General features: G+C 44.0%; 1 protein-coding gene across 1 annotated transcript in view; it reads right to left on the bottom strand.

Moving 5' to 3' along the window:
* Positions 1-698, bottom strand: part of BCAR3 (BCAR3 adaptor protein, NSP family member) — a 144,575-nt gene extending 143,877 nt beyond the window's left edge. The window contains exon 1 of the mRNA XM_049772199.1: positions 559-698. The gene's annotated coding sequence lies outside the window, so the exon portion shown is untranslated. The remainder of the gene's footprint in view (positions 1-558) is intronic.
* Positions 699-16,227: the final 15,529 nt, after the last annotated feature.

The raw sequence follows: 16,227 nt of genomic DNA on the forward strand, positions 1-16,227 counted from the left end.
GAGGAGGCAGCCACACAACCAACTATTCATTCCTTTCTCAACAAAGGGAGAGAGAGGGAGGGAGGGAGGGAGGGAGGGAGGAGGGTGTTGTCAACAATCACAGGGCTGAAACTTGGCTTTCTTTGCAAACTTTCCAAGACATTCGTGGACAGAGTCGCCTCCTTGCCTCTACTAAGCTCAGGATCCAAACTCGCGCCCCGGATCCTCGCAGGCAGAAAAAGGGGTGCTGGGGGGTGGGTGGTAGCAGCCGGCAAAGCAGTTGCAACTGCAAGCGGCCGAGTCCCGGGAACTGATGCAGATGAACTGGAAACAGAGATGCTCCAGGAGCGTCGCTTCCCGCAGGAGGACGGGGTTGGGGTTAGGGGTGGTAGGGACACTCTGGGGGGGATCCTGATCGGTTCTCGGAACCCTGGGGGCGTGGGCACTAACCTCAGCTTCACAGGCCAGCTTTGCTGGGGGTTGGGGAGCTCCAACTCTAGCCCCCCAACTCCCCTGGGCCCCAACTAATTCCACCAAAACTTCCCAGCCGCTTCTCCGTGGTTCCCGGCGGACACTCACCTCCCCAAGGCCCGGCTCGGGAGCAAGGCTCAGCGGCCCAACTGGGGCCGCCCGGCACCCCAAAGGCTGCTCCCCGAGCCCCGGCAGCGCATGGCGAGCGGGACGCGCCCGCCTAGGAACCCGCGCGCAGCTGCAACGACTCCGGCTCGGCACGGCTCGGCTCCGCTCCAGCGCCCCGCTCAGCCCGGCCCCGGCTGCAGTAGGCGCGGCTCTGAGCAAGCTACGCGCTCTCCGGCCCTCAAATGGGGATTTGCCGCCCCGCGGCCCCACCCCGGCCAGCCCATTCGCCCGGCCCGGCCGAACCCCCGGCCACATTTACATGCGGTGACCTCGGCTAGCCCAGCGTCCAGGCGAGTTTCGGCCCGCCCGGGCTCTGGGCTCCCGGAGCCTCTACCTCGCCCAGGGGGTGTCCGGCCACGGCCAGGGGTTTTAGGAGACCGCCTTCCCCAAGACTTCTGGCCTACCTGCTGTTGGAATGAGCCCGCTGAGCCGATCGCTTCGCCAGGCAGCACCTGGCAGGTTTTTCCTTTGCCAGGGCTTTGATAGGACCAAACCCCAGGTAACCACAAATGACCGAGCCATGAGAAGAGGGAGAATCACCATGCCGCCTAAACACTGAGAAAGCAAACTAAACTAAACTAAACAGATGAATGGCTAATGAAACTGTGGTATATATGCACAATGGAATATTATGCAGCCATCAGGAGAGATGAAGTCATGAAATTTTCCTATACATGGATGGACATGGATTCTATTATGCTGAGTGAAATAAGTCAAAGGGAGAGAGAAAACGCAGAATAGTGTCACTCATCTATGGGTTTTAAGAAAAATAAAAGACATTCTTGCAATAATTTTCAGAGACAAAACAGAGGAGAGCTGGAAGTTCCAGCTCACAACATGAAGCTCACCACAAAGAGTGATGAGTGTTGTTAGAGAAATAACTACATTGAGAACTATCATAACAATGAGAATGAATGAGGGAAGTAGAAGCCTGTCTAGAGTACAGGGGGGATGAGGTGGGGAAGAGGGAGATCAGGAACATTGGTGGTGGGAATGTTGCACTGGTGAAGAGTGGTGTTCTTTGCGTGACTGAAACTCAACTACAATCATATTTGTAATCAAGCTGATAAATAAAGATATATATCAATAAACTAAACTATAAATAATAAATAGACGTGGAAATGACACTTCGGCACTCAAGCAATGGCTTAGCATAATAGAAAATCAGTAAATTCTCTCAGGTATCAAGAAAGAACAGTTGGAAAAGGTATAGTCACTGACAATGAGTAACAATGACAGACCAACTGACAGACCCATAGGAGAAAGCCCAGTGATTGGTGTACTGGAATGAATGGATAGGGGTCTTTTCTACAACTGAAGCTGAACATTCGCATGTTCCTCAGTGGAACTCCTACATGGTGAAAAGAATGCCCACCCATAGAGGAAGTCATAGAGAAAATCTATTACAAATGGTTGAACGTATAGTAGAAAAAGGAAAAACATTAACATTGAGCAAAGTCAGGAGTAATTCCCGAGTGCAAAGCCAGGAGTAAACTCTTAAATACCCCCGGATGTGGCCTAAAACTTAAAAAATATATTTGTATTAAATTAAGAAATCCCATTTATCAAGAAACATCACAAGGCAACTATTGGAGAGAGAAACAATAATCCTCGCCTAGGGGCCGGAGCTGTGGTGCAGAGGTAGGGTGTTTGCCTTGCACACGACTAACCTAGGACGGACCGAGGTTTGATCCTCCAGCATCCCATATGGTCCCCCAAGCCAGGAGTGATTTATGAGCGCATAGCCAGGAATAACCCCAGAGTATCACCTGGTGGGGCCCAAAAACCCAAATAATAATAATAATAATAATAATAATAATAATAATAATCCTTGCCTATACACAATACTCTTTATACCACACACAGAATATATGAAGAACAAGAAAAAGGCAGAAAATCCTTTTGAAAATAGGTAAACTATTTCAACAGATATTGCTCATAAAAGCCAATAATTACATAAAATCTATGTATGCATTTATAAATTTATTTATTCTCAAATGCATCATCTTCTCAGAAATATAAATTGTCTCAATCTTGATTCTATTTCACAGCCCCCAGAATGACTTAAACAAGAGAATTTTGAGAACACTAGAATACACTTTATAAACTTGTTTACTGTTAACTACTGAAGCAAATTAATGTGTAGCTCATGACTCAGCAATTCCATCCCTAAGTATATAGTCAACAGAGGAATATATACATATTAACCAAAAGATAATATTAACCATCTCTCTTTAGAGCAAACCCCCAACTGCAAAGCAAGTCAAATAACCAAGGAAATTTTCAGGTTCTATTATATGGAGATCTACAGTAATACCGTACAAATGAATCAACTATGTTCAATGAGATATATGACTTTCGAACAATACCATTCGGGTTTCTTTGCTGAGTGAAATAAGGTGAACACTAATGGTCACAAATTATACAACTCAGGGCCGGAGAGATAGCATGGAGGTAGGGCGTTTGCCTTTCATGCAGAAGGACGGTGGTTCAAATCCTGGCATCCCATGTGGTTCCCCCAAGCCTGCCAGGGGCGATTTCTGAGCAGAGAGCCAGGACTAACCCCTGAGCACTGCTGGGTGTGACCCCCCCCAACAAAACAAACAAAGACAAAAACAAATTATACAACTCCATTCCTATAAAACTCAAAAAAGTTAAATAATATCTGTGATATTAAAGATGGAGATAGTGGTTATCTGTACATTCTTTTTTTGGGGGGGGGGGTGTTGGGCCACATCCGGTGGCACTCAGGTTACTCCTGACTCTGCACTCAGAAATCACCCCTGGCTCAGAGAACCATATGGGATGCTGGGGATTGACCCTGCGTCCGTCCTGGTTCAGCCGCTTGCAAGGCAAACACCCTACCACTGTGCAACTACTCCAGCCCCTACTGTACATTCTTTTTTTTTTTTTTTTTTTGGTTTTTGGGCCACACCCGGCAGTGCTCAGGGGTTACTCCTGGCTGTCTGTTCAAAACTATCTCCTGGCAGGCACGGGGGACCATATGGGACACCGGAATTCGAACCAACCACCTTTGGTCCTGAATCGGCTGCTTGCAAGGCAAACGCCGCTGTGCTATCTCTCCGGGCCCCACTGTACATTCTTTTTTTTTTTTTTTTTTTGGTTTTTGGGCCACACCCGGCAGTGCTCAGGGGTTACTCCTGGCTGTCTGCTCAGAAATAGCTCCTGGCAGGCACGGGGGACCATATGGGATACCGGGATTTGAACCAACCACCTTTGGTCCTGGATCGGCTGTTTGCAAGGCAAACGCCGCTGTGCTATCTCTCCGGGCCCCCCACTGTACATTCTTAAGACAAGTATTGATAGGAAGGGAGTCCAAAGAGGACTCTGAGTACTAAAGATAAATTTACTCTGACATAGTCATATCCTATTTGTAAAATTAATAATCCCTCATTTCAGTAAAATTATTTGTGCATGGCACTATATGGTTTTAGTTTTTTGTTTGTTTGGATTTTGGACCACACCTGGCGACAGCACTCAGGAGCTACTCCTGGCTCTGCACTCAGAAATTGATCCTGGCAGGCGCAGGGGATCATAATGAGATGCTGGAGATCCAACCTGGGTCCATCAGGGTCTGCCACATGCAAGGCAAACACCCTACCGCTGTGCTCTCTCTTTAGATATTTTTAAAATCTCAATTTAAAATCTATAACATTTGTGTAATGCTTGGGTTTGTTTAAATTGCCCATCAGTTTCAATTCCTAAGAAAGCACTATCAGCAGGACTACAAAAATTTTGGGGGGTGTCGGAGAGATAGCATGGAGGTAAGGCATTTGCCTTTCATGCAGAAGGTCATCAGTTCAAATCTCGGCATCCCACATGGTCCCCCGAGCCTGCCAGGAGCAATTTCTGAGCACGGAGCCAGGAGTAACCCCTGAGCACTGCCGGGTGTGACCCAAAAACCACACACACACAAAAAAAATTTTTTTGGACTACAAAATTCTAAATATGGCATCCTTGACAATAAATTTCTACATTTTCCCTATAGCTATTTTGTGGGTATGTCTTGTAATGTCCCAAACTTTATTTTTGTTGGTTTTTTTTAAAAGTGTTCAGTATTATGAATCAGCTATCTTTTTTTTGGGGGGGGGGCACACCCGGTGATGCTCAGTGGTTACTCCTGGCTGTGTGTTCAGAAATCACTCCTGCCTCAGGTGATGGCGGAAATCAAACCAAAGTCCATCCTGGATCACCCGCATGAAAAGCAAATGCCCTACCGCTGCACTATTGCTCTGGCCCCCAAATCAGCTGCTTCAATTCTAAAATGAAGTATTAAAAATAAATGCATGGGGGCCAGAGAGATAGCATGGAGGTAAGGCGTTTGCCTTTCATGCAAAAGGTCATCGGTTCAAATCCCGGTGCCCCATATGGTCGCCTGTGCCTGCCAGGAGCAATTTCTGAGCCTGGAGCCAGGAATAACCCCTGAGCACTGCTAGGTGTGACCCAAAAACCACAAAAAATTAAAAAAAATAAATAAATGCATTTGGGGCCTGAGAGATAGCATGAAAGTAGGGCGTTTGCCTTGCATGCAGAAGGACGGCAGTTCAAATCCCGCATCCCATATGGTCCCCTGAGCCTGCCAGGGGTGATTTCTGAGTGCAGAGCCAGGAGTAACTCCTGAGTGCAGCCGGTGTGGACCAAAAACCAAAAAAAAAAAAAAAAAAAAAATGCATTTACTGATTTCTGCTTTTCTGAAGGTAAACTCTAAACAGTGATAAAACTTATTTAGTGGGGGCTGGAGCAGCAATACAGCAGGTAGGGCATTTGCTGTGCCTGTGGCCTACCAGGGTTTGATTTCATTGCCATCTGTTAGGAATGATCCTTTAGGACAGAGCCAGGAGTAATCCTCAAGCACCACAAGCTGTAGCTCCCAAACAAAAACAAAAATAAATGAAACTTGATTTTTTTTTTTTTTTTTTTGGTTTTTGGGTCACACCCAACAGCACTCAGGGCTCTATGCTCAGAAATCACCCCTGGCAAGCACAGGGGACCATATGGGATGCCAGGATTCGAACCACTGTCCTTCTGCATGAAAGGCAAATGCCTTACCTCCATGCTATCTCTCCGGTCCCGAAACTTGATTTTTTGTAACTTGCAAAATTCCCTAAGCAAACCCTATATGTGAAGTGTCTACTCTAGAGCATCATGGAAGACAACCATCAGGAAAAACCACCACACAACTGACAGTGAGAACACCAGCAACCACTGTTCCTCTTTGTCTTTCTCTCCCATAGCTCCTGAGTCAGCAAAGTAACTGAGGAGTTAAGGAAACATGAATGAGAAAGTGCTCAGCCTATCTTTGGGCTCATTAACTGTTGTGACACACTATTTGTTTTCACAATAGCCTGTATACCTCTGCCATTTGTTTGGGAAGAGATAGACTCAGAAAGATCAGATAACTTCTGGGGTTGAGTGATAGGACAGTGGATAAGGCACTTGCCCAACCAGGGTTGGATCTCCAACATCCCATATGGTCCCCCAAGTCTGTCAGAAGTGATTCAGAACTAGAAATAATCCCTGAGCACTGCCAGGTGAGACCCAAAAACTAACAAAAGAATTAACATCTGGGCCCGGAGAGATAGCACAGCGGCGTTTGCCTTGCAAGCACCCGATCCAGGACCAAAGGTAGTTGGTTCGAATCCCGATGTCCCATATGGTCCCCTGTGCCTGCCAGGAGCTATTTCTGAGCAGACAGCCAGGAGTAACCCCTGAGCACCACCGGGTGTGACCCAAAAAAAAAAAAAAAAAAGAATTAACATCTGCTATAAGTTTGTTTACAAGTATTTGTTATTTGCCTACTATATGCCAAGTGGAATCAGAAATGTGGATCAGGTATTTATTTTTAAGATTTATTTTTAAGATTTTTTTTCTTTCTTTGCTGGTTTTCCATGATTCCACCAACTGTTTTACATTTGGATATAAGTGTTTTATCTGCTATATTATCTTCCCAGTAGGCCCTTTAAATTTTGATAAGTTAATGCCATATTGCCTTTTTTTTTTTTTTGGCCCCTCCTTCCCCCATATTGCCTTTTGTAAGAATATATCAGTTTATACTCTCCAGCAACAAAAGAACAGGCCTATTTCTCATATTCCATCTAAACAATATTATTAAACTTTTGAATTTTCAACATCCTGATCAGTACAATAAAAGTCCTGGTGATGTAAATTTGCATTTTCGGGAAACATGAGAATGCTCATGCTTTTAAGTTCAGCAATCGTTTGGCATTTGTTTTTACCTTATTGGAACTAGTACTTCTATCTACTACTATCATTTTCCTAGTCGCACCTTCCATACTAGGGCACTTAGCACTTTATAATATGAGCTACAGATACTTTAAAAATCATATTACTAAGGGGGCCAGAGCGGTGGCACAAGCAGTAAGGCGTCTGCCTTGCCCGTGCTAGCATAGGATGAACCTTGGTTTGATTCCCTGGCATCCCATATGGTCCTCCAAGCCAGAGTGATTTTTGAGTACATAACCAGGAGTAACCCCTGAGAGTTACCGGGTGTGATCCAAAAAACAAACAAACAAAATTATATTTCTAAGGAGTGGTAAAAGCAATGCACTGTTACTAATAAAGCCACGTGGAGAAGCGAGATTCAAGGTGGGATCCTGAAGAGAAGATAGGTCAACTAACAACAAAGGCTTTGTCTAGATAGTGACAGGGAGAAAGGAAGTGAAGGACCAAAGTCTTTGCCACTAAACAATTGACAAATGTTAATGTTTAGAAGAGATAGTAGTGCCAATAATGCTAGCTGTAATTCTTTTTTCTCTTTTTTTATTTCCTGGCTCTGGGGCCTCACCTGGAGATGCTCAGGGGTTACTCCTGCCTCTGTATTTAGGAATTACTTTTGGCAATGCTCATGGAACCATATCATATGCTGGACTAAACTCAGGTTGGCTGTGTGCAAAGCAAGCACCTTATCTACTGTACTATCACTGAATAATTGTGAGTAAACTATTTATTTTTGTTTGTTTTAGGGTCATATCTGGAGATGCTTAAAGGGTTGCTCCCCATCCAGTGTTTGGAGGTCACTTCTGGTAGTTCTGAAGAGTGTCAGGGCCTTCTATGTGCAGGGCATGTGTTTGAGTCCCTTGAATTATCTTTCTGGCTCCTAGCTGCAATTTAGTAAGGAGAAACTACTTACAAATCCTACATGAACTAATTGCTTTTTAAGCTTTAAGTCATAAGCTGAAAATCTTATATGGACACATTTCACAAATGAGAAAAATCAAGTTTAGCAAGTATATGATATATCCAAATTCATAGTGGATGTAAGTGGTGGAACCAAAGCTAACCCTAAGTCCATCTGACTGCAGCTGCCTGGCAAAGTAAAGGAAAATGATCAAAGGTCTATAGCCTAAGTGCCTAAGTAATGACTAGCTTGATGACAGGTGTGGAAGCCAGAAAACAGCTGCCTCTGGCTGCAGAGCATCATGCTCACTGATAGGTAAGAGCACTCAGCCTTGTTCAAAGCTTCTATACATGATCGTTTCTCCTTCCCTATATCTATGACTCACAGTGGATAATAATATTTTCATTTACTTATTGGGAACACTGAGAGTCCATAAAATTAAATACTCATTCTCAGATCAGGTGTCCTCTTTTTAGAAACCCTTCTCCCAAGCCCAAAAAAGGTTGGACTTCTGTTACATATACATTACAGTCCCCTTTCTTTGCTGGAATTTGTCATACTTCATAATTACAGGTTTATTTCTGTTACATCTGTTCTTTGTGGGGAGCACCTGGCTGTGCTCTGGGTTACTCCTTGCAAGGCTTGGAGGACCATATGCTGTGACAGGATCAAACCAGGGTCAACAACATGTAAAGCAATGACCTCAATCTTATACTATTTTTCTGATCTTCTCTTACTTCTGTTGAACACTGATTGCACAGCAGACACTAAATACCAGGTCTGGTGTTTTTGCTCTGAAGCCTGGTACATTGTTGGCCATCAGTACATATTTATTAAGCCAATAAATGAAAGAACTTCAGGCCTCTGAATTCATTGTCTTTTCATCTTTGCATGACCTCATAAGGCTCCTTATAAGCTAAGTAAATGTAATTCATAAATGAGGGCTGTGCTGTAAACAAGTATAGGATTAAACATCTTCAAGTTTACAGAAAACTTGTTTGAACAGCAGTGCCTGGGCTGCTTCAGTCATAGAAACATGTGAAAGACATCACTGGTAATATGGACTTCTGGGTAGATCAAGAGGCTTTGTCATGGAGCACTTGGTCTTTACTTCATGCCCTCTTGTTGCAAAGTTGTTTGTGGAACCCCACCCCATGATTTCATGAGTTAACAGGCAGCTGGGCAGGCATCAAGCAAAATGTACATTAACAATAACTTCTAAAACTGCTTTGCCCAGCCCTAAATGGTGACAAGAAACAACAAATGTTTAAGCTATAATCGTTGAAGTTCAAATAGAAAATATGAACTTGAACAACCATGAGCAGAAAGACTGAGAATCCCCTGAAGTTCATATATAATTAACCACAGGCACAAAAGCCTGGTAATTCTCACATGAATCAGAGCAGCAAATATTACAGTATTTTCAGAAGCTCTTTCCATTGAGTTCCTGCCCCAGGAGCCTAGCTAGTCACGAACCTGATGTCATGGAAATCCCATTTTAACAAGCAGGGAACTCATCCCAGCTTTGTATAGTTTTGTCTATCTGAGAGCTGCAAACTTTATTCCATTATCAGTGCAAGATGTTATTGTCCTAAAAATAAAACTAGATATGTCCTGAATGAATACTGAATAAGTGAGTGGAAAATAGATGACACAGGTTCATTTTCTATACAAAGTGCATCTGGATCTGGTGGCCAACATTTCAAACATCTGTTTCGGACTTACATCATCATCATCTTCGAATTTTTAACCTTATACATCCTTTATCTTATTATCAGTTTTCCATTTGTTACCTTCTTACTTTAGTCAAAGAAATACTCCATATATGTCTGAATAATTATAGAATTCCAAAAGATTTAAATTTCCTTATTTACGGTTTTTCCAGTAAACAAATTCAGAAACCAGAAAGATAGTACAGTGAGTAGAGTGCTTGTCTTGACCTGACCTGGGTTCTATCCATGGCATCTTCGACAGTTGAGCCTCACCAGGAGTGATCATTGAGCACAAAACAATGAGTATGCCCTGAACATCACTGAGTGTCCCTCCCATACACCAATTTATTGAGACTGCTAGATGGGAAACATTACCAGCCGTAGGTGAGTTGTTATTAGGTGAGGTATAAGGGTGAGTATAATATTACAAACTTACTTATATTATTAGAAGTTTACTTCCTTGTTGGGAAGGTAGCACAAATAGAGACTATGATGATATACAGCTATAACAGAGGTCTATTATGTTATGAGAATGGACAGAAAGGATTGAAAATATTGGGAGATGACTTACTTGGTGAAAATAAAAAGAGGAGAGTTTTAGGGAGAAAAGTACTTTATTATGAAAATTAAAAGATGAGGAATGGGGAAGGGGGATGTAAGTAAAACCTAATGCAATGGCCACCTGGCTGCCATCTTGACTTACGATGAAAAATGTATCCGATAAGATGCTAGGCATTGAGGAGGTGTGGAAGTGAACCCAGCCTATTCTAGTGCAAAAGGAACTTGGAGATCTATAGGAAACAAAGGAACATGAAGCCTATAAGTTCTTCTGTACATAAAAGGAGTCACACGGAGAACCTAACTTATATATGCATGTATTATTCATTTCACTTTGGAAGAAGTTGGTTTTCCAGAGAAGTGCCCTTGAGCTGAGTGGATGGGTAGAACATTCCTGCCACTTTATTTTATTTTATTTGGGGGATTTGGGCCACACCAGGCGGCACTCTCTCATGCCAGGCTTGGGGGATCATATAGGATACTGGGAATTGCACCTAGGTCCATCCTGGGTCTGCTGTGTTCAAGGCAAATGTTGTGCTATCGCTCTGGCTCCCATTTCTGCCATTCTAAACAAGATTCTCCCTAACAATGCTATCACTAGAAAATCCATCATTAGCTGCCCCTTTCTTTGTGTGAGGAGTTGACCTCTCAGTGCCATTTTTGCTTTTGTAAAGCAACAGATGACCTAGTGAAACACTAGCTCTGACTGTGCTCTCTAGCCAACTATGCTACTTCTAACACTATGTTACAGAAATACTCACTGACCTCCACATTGAGATACTCATGACAACTTTGTTTGCAGTTTTAAAGAGTGTTTATCTGCAAAGGAATGACTAAAGTATGTACTCCTCTACAATTGGCACATACTGTGCAGTTGATAAGAATGAAGCAATTCTGGGTTGGAGTGTGATTCAAGTGGCAGAGAACATGCCTTGCATGCTTAAGGCTATGAGTTCAAACCCAGGCCCTCAGGCTGCTCTGTACCCAGCACTTCTAGGTATATATCTGATATCCCATGACCATTACTGGGCTCAGCACCGAGCCACCAGGCCCACACTACCAAGCTGAGTATAAAGCATTAGTGAGATGACTTATATATATATATAAACTCATATATATATGAGTTTTTTGTTTGTTTATTTGTTTTGGGGCCAAACCTAATGATGCCTAGAGGTTACTTCTGACTCTGCACACAAGAATTTATCCTGGAGATGCTCATGGGATGCTGGGAATAGAGCACAGATAGGCTATGTCCAAGGCAAATACCCTATACCCTATCCTATGGCTCCAGCCTTCTATTAATATTTTTTAATTTATTTTAATTTGATTTGATTTGGAGAGTAGCTATACCCAGTGGTGTTCAGGGGTTTCTCCTAGCTCTGTGCTCAGGGGATGCATGCAAGGCAAGTGCCTTCCCACTGTGCTATTTCTCTGGTCCTGACCCTGATTATATTTTAAAAGTATTTTTATTTATGGGGGACGGATCGGTGGCGCAGGGCATAAGGCGTCTGCCTTGTGCATGCTAGCCTAGGACGGACTGCGGTTTGATCCCCTGGCGTCCCAAATGGTCCCCTAAGTTAGGGGCGATTTCTGAGTGCATAACCAGGAGTAACCCCTGAGCATCACCAGGTATGGCCCAAACACGAAAAAAAAATTATTTTTTAAATTTCTATCATACTAGGGCTTTGTTTTGTTTTTAGTGTGTGTGTATGGTTTTATGTTTGTCATTGCTATAGTTTTTGGTTTGGGAGCTATATCTGGTGATGCTCAGGGGCTTCTCCAGGCTCTGTGCTCACTCCCAGTCTTCCAGTGATGCCTGAGGATTCAAGCAGTGCAAGGGACCTCCCATATGCAAAGCAGGCCCTCAGCCCATTGAACTACTTCTCTGGCTCTGAAGCACTGTTTGAGAGTTGAAGTGGGAAGGTGAGGAAAGGAACTTGGCTTTTTCTTTTATCTTATATTAAACTTAGAAGTTTTTCCAAAGAGCACAAATTGCTTCCACAATTAAAAGTAATTAGTTTGTAGGCCAGAGAGAGAGAGAGAGAGAGAGAGAGAGAGAGAGAGAGAGAGAGAGAGAGAGAGAGAGAGAGAGTATAGCAGGGTGCCTTCCTTAAACACCCTTGAACACAAGTTTAATCCCCAGCACCCTTTAGAGTCTTTCCAAACCCACCAGGAGCTATCCCTAAGCGTAATCAGGAGTAAGCCCTGAGCACTACTACTGTGGCCAAAATCCAAAATATATTTATTTAGTGATTACTCTATGTCAGGTAAACTTAAAAGTTTTAAAACCATTTACTCATTTAATTTTTAGAAGGTTCCACTAGTCTTGTTCATTTCCTTTTATAGATGACAGTTCCTGGGGCCCAGGTTGTACAGCCAAGTGCAAAGAACTGAGCTTTGACCCTAGCCATCAAAAGTAGACTTTGAATTTTTAATCACTAAGCCAGAGTGATTAAGATTACATCAATACATCAATTTAATTTTATTACATAAATAGCAATTAAAGAAACAAAAGGCGCTGCTTTTAGAACTAGACACATTTTCTTTTGATTCCCAATTTTCTTTTTTTTTTTTTTTTTTTTTTTTTTTTTTGGTTTTTGGGCCACACCCGGTAACGCTCAGGGGTTACTCCTGGCTATGCGCTCAGAAGTCGCTCCTGGCTTGGGGGACCATATGGGACGCCGGGGGATCGAACCGCGGTCCGTCTCCTAGGCTAGCGCAGGTAAGGCAGGCACCTTACCTCCAGCGCCACCGCCCGGCCCCTGATTCCCAATTTTCAATGTTAGCTGTGTTCCTTAGCAAATGACTTAATTCTAGGTTAGTTTTGCAATGGGTATAATGAGAAGATAGTTACACATCTTTTTTTTTTTTTTTTTTTTTGGTTTTTGGGCCACAAAAATACTTGTAAACAAACTTATAGCAGATGTTAATTCTTTTTTTTTTTTTTTTTTTTTTTTGGGTCACACCCGGTGGTGCTCAGGGGTTACTCCTGGCTGTCTGCTCAGAAATAGCTCCTGGCAGGTACAGGGGACCATATGGGACACCGGGATTCGAACCAACCACCTTTGGTCCTGGATCGGCTGCTTGCAAGGCAAATGCCGCTGTGCTATCTCTCCGGGCCCGATAGTTACACATCTTGAGCCTGCTGTGAAGATCCATATAATTGGCTAGGTGGCAGACCCTTCGAGATCACAGGATAGATGGAAACTATTCTTCTGGGCTGAAACAACTAGCTCTTTCTTGGTGGTGGTGATGATTCTCAAGAGGTGCCCAAGAGTTCCGAGGACCCCAACAATTCTCCGCCAACAGGGCCAGTGATTCAGCACAAATGCCTGAGGATGTGGTGCTGCTCAGGCCCTGTGGTACTGGACCACATACTGACCAGGGCTTTCCAGGGCTGCACCAGGAGGAGCTTTGGAAACCATGTGGTGCAGGGAATCAAAATTGTGTCCCACACTTGCTAAGCATGTGTTCTAATCACTGCTCTATCTTCCCACCCCTAAATCACTAGCTGTTGAATGACCATTGACTCAATGGGTCTTTTTCTTTTTCTTTTTCTTTTTTTTTTTTTTTTGGTTTTTGGTTTTTGGGCCACACCAGGCGGTCGGTGCTTAGGGGTTACTCCTGGCTGTCTGCTCAGAAATAGCTCCTGGCAGGCACAGGGGACCATATGGGACACCGGGATTCGAACCAACCACCTTTGGTTCTGGATCGGCTGCTTGCAAGGCAAACACCGCTGTGCTATCTCTCCGGGCCCAGGTCTTTTTCTTGATAGTCTTCTGACATCCTCTGTTGTTTTCGGGGCAAATGAAGCAGAGGCACCAGGAAAGGGGCATAAACTCAGAGGAAACAGAACACAAAATTAATAACAAATCAATAATATGAGTCTTAGAAGCATGAGAGAGTCAACAAGCACTACTCACTTTTTCAAAATGGAGGGGCCAAGAATTGCCAAATCAAACCAGAGTCAAGACTAAAATTTAGATGTTCTAATTCTGCATTTCTTTCCCCCACTTTCCCATGACCAAGAAATAGTCTTGCTCTAGAAATAGTGGGGTGCTGGGACTCAGGCAGTAGAACCCTGCAGTCCCTGGGTAAGGGGGTTAAATGTGGACTCATTGGGAGTGCCGGGGAGCACTTTCCACCCCAAAAGATAGAGCAAAATTTATTGTTGTGACATGTGCCAAGACTCCTCCGTGCAAGATGCATGTGACTAAGGGTAGGTCACATCACCTCTTTCTAGTTGCCACAGAGTGTTTATCTTTATGATAGGCAGTCTGCATTCTACAGAACAGGCCCATTCATTCAGGAGACAGGTGGTCTGGGGGCAGCTGATGTTGGCACAACAGTAGTGGGGGAGGATCTCCCCCTCTACAAGATCCCTGATTTCCCCTCCATCTTGGTCAGGTCACTGCCAGGCAGGAATCTGTGCTCCAGGCTCTGACTGGCACCTCATTTCAGTCTCAATTAGTAACCACAGGAGGCATGATCATTCTCCAAAGAGAAGACATGGCAACTGTAAACAGAATGGGGGACTCCATTTCATAAGGAGTGCTCCCTGAGCTCAGAGGTAGGAATGAGCTTTGAGCAGTGCTGGTGTGGCCCCCAAATCAAATACAATAAAAAAAGCTACTTTTTTTTTTAGATTTTTTTGGGCCACACCCATTTGATGTTCAAGGGTTACTCCTGGCTATGTGCTCAGAAATCGCCCCTGGCTTGGGGGGACCATATGGGACGCCAGGGGATCGAACCGAGATCCTTCCTTGGCTAGCACTTGCCAGGCAGACACCGTACCTCTAGCACCACTTCGACGGCCCCCCAAAAAGCTACTTTTTTATAGCACTTCTCCCCCTACTTTTGAATATGCTTGAAACATGCCAACATGATGAAGAAAAAATTCAAAGAATAATTACCTGAAAAGTGAATGTGAAAATGTCATTATGATAGAGATCATCTTGTGACTGTAGTTGATTCTTGTTTGTAAATCAGAGATCTCCAGGATCCAGAGATCTTTAGGATCTCCATTTCTAAGATCTTTAGGTTCAGATCTCCAGGACCAGGTGATACAAGGGATAAAACCAGGGTCAGTTGCTTGTATACACTATCTCTTTTGTTTATTTTTAAAATAAGTTATTCACAATATGAGTATTTGCAGCATTGTCAGTAATGAAAAGCTTGGCAGACCAATGGATACTCCAGAGCAAAAGCAGTAGAGATAGCAAGCTAGAAGATATGATGGCCAAGTCATCAATTTTGTCCTTTTTTTTTTTTTTTTTTTTTTTTTGGTTTTTGGGTCACACCAGCAGTGCTCAGGGGTTACTTCTGCTCCTCGCTCAGAAATCGCTCCTGGCAGGCTCGGGGGACCACATGGGATGCCAGGATTCGAACCACCGTCCTTCCGCATGCTATCTCTCTGGCCCCAATTTTGTCCTTTTATCTCTGATTCCTTCCTCAAATGAACTCTTCTTTCCCTAACACACACACACACACACACACACACACACACACACACACACACACACACACACACACACACACACACACACACACACACACACACACACTGAGAGAAGTGGGAAGAGGGAAGAGAGGCTCTCCTAGTAGTAATTTTGTAGAACTGGTGTGTGTGTGTGTGTGTGTGTGTGTGTATTTGTCTTTTTTTGTTTGTTTTTGTTTGATTTTTGGGCCACACTCGGTAACACTCAGGAGTTACTTCTGGCTCTGCACTCAGAAATCGCTCCTGGCTTGGGGGACCATATGGGACGCCAGGGGATCCAACTGCGGTCTGTCCTAGGCTAGCACAGGCAAGGCAAACGCCCTACCACTTGCGCCACTGCTCCAGCCCCTTTGTTTTTGGATCAGTCAGGGGTTACTCCTGGCTCTGCGCTCAGAAGTCATTCCTGGCAGGCTCAGGGGACCGTATGGGACGCTAGGATTCAAACCACCATTGGTCCTAGATCAGCTCCTTGCAAAGCAAACACCCTACCGCTGTGCTATCTCTCCAGCCCCTGGAATTGTTTTTGAATGATCCTGTGGGCAATTCCAAAATTAACAAACACTAAAAAGGTGTCAAGTTCCCTTTGACTTGATTTTTGGTGTCTGCACTGAAGTACGGGCAGCACACACTAGGTTTTGTGAGAGGAAATACGGTCAGGGGTTTCAAACTCTATTTACCTGCGG

Source organism: Suncus etruscus, chromosome 4 (assembly GCF_024139225.1).
Source record: "Suncus etruscus isolate mSunEtr1 chromosome 4, mSunEtr1.pri.cur, whole genome shotgun sequence".
NCBI lineage: Eukaryota > Metazoa > Chordata > Mammalia > Eulipotyphla > Soricidae > Suncus > Suncus etruscus.